The sequence below is a fragment of the Cyprinodon variegatus genome, unplaced genomic scaffold (assembly GCF_000732505.1).
Source record: "Cyprinodon variegatus isolate N-32 unplaced genomic scaffold, C_variegatus-1.0 Scaffold1076, whole genome shotgun sequence".
NCBI classification, from domain to species: Eukaryota; Metazoa; Chordata; class Actinopteri; order Cyprinodontiformes; family Cyprinodontidae; genus Cyprinodon; species Cyprinodon variegatus.
The window spans coordinates 114,910-116,013 of record NW_015151529.1 but is presented as its reverse complement, the minus strand read 5'-3'; the positions used below and the strand labels follow the sequence as shown (position 1 = coordinate 116,013).

At 38.3% G+C, this 1,104-nt stretch overlaps 1 protein-coding gene across 1 annotated transcript in view; it reads left to right on the top strand.

The window, feature by feature from the left end:
- The window catches only part of LOC107101279 (mitogen-activated protein kinase 11-like), a 21,361-nt gene extending 20,953 nt beyond the window's left edge, over window positions 1-408 (top strand). The window contains exon 12 of the mRNA XM_015400135.1: window positions 17-408. The gene's annotated coding sequence lies outside the window, so the exon portion shown is untranslated. The remainder of the gene's footprint in view (window positions 1-16) is intronic.
- Window positions 409-1,104: the final 696 nt, after the last annotated feature.

Sequence of the window (1,104 nt, the reverse complement as noted above, 5' to 3'; positions counted from 1 at the left end):
GAGAAGTTTTGTGGAGGTTCCAGTGTTGCTCTGAACACTGCTCAACCGGAACTGAAAGGTGAGGGGAAGACACTGCGGTTAGTTCAGGTTCAGTGGAACTTGAAGAGGAGAAAATGTTTGCAGACTCACGTTTCCAGAGATTAGGTTGACTCTTAGACTCCAGTAGGTGAGGAAGGTGTTTGGGTTTTTGTCTCATACTGTGGAGGGCGGACTGGGTTACCCAGAATGCGGTTGCTTGTAGATTAACGGAGAAAGACTGACTGCCGCTCAGATTTCCTGCGGTACTTGAACGCGCTGTTGTGTAGATGAATCCCTTGCTCAGTGTGAAGCTCAAACGTTTCCTCGGGGAAAAGTGGATCCAAACCTCCGGTTGAAGCCACCAGTACAATCGCTTACACATTGCTAATCGAGCACAAGGAAAAGAAAAGTTATTATATGTTTACAAGTCTGGTCCTAAATTTATTTTATTTTTGTCATTTTGAGAAAGTTATCTAATAAAACTGGATCCAAAATATTGAATTTACTGTCCTGCTGAACTGGGATGGTTTCAGACCAATTCATAATTTGCCTTTTTCATCACAATCCAGGCAAATTAAAATACATTTGCAGTTTTTTTCTTAAAACATCGAATTACTTTTTGTGTTTCAAACAATGTTTTTTTTTCCCTCTTTGGTTATCATCAAATTTAACAAACAGTTGGAGTTTAATCTGTTTCCCTAAATTTCCTTTTCACCTAAAGCTGCTAGCCAACGGACTAGCTAAAATGCTAAATGCTAATATATCTCTCCAGCATTAGCTTTGTCACCCCACTGTGTTTAAAGCGGTTATAATATAAAAGTATTAAATTATTGCAATTTTTGGTTTACATTTCTGCATTAGGAATTAGGGCCAGGCTAGAGATTTTGTTTTCATTCTATTTAGAGAATAAAGTCGTAACATTACGAGAATAAAGTCGTAAAATTACAAGAATATAGTCGCGACAGAATAAGCATAAAATTATGTGAATAAAGTTGTAAAATTACGAGAATGAAGTCATAACATTACGAAAATACAGTCGTGCTATTACGAAGCTTGGAGCTCCGCCCAGCAGATGACGGCCGACCA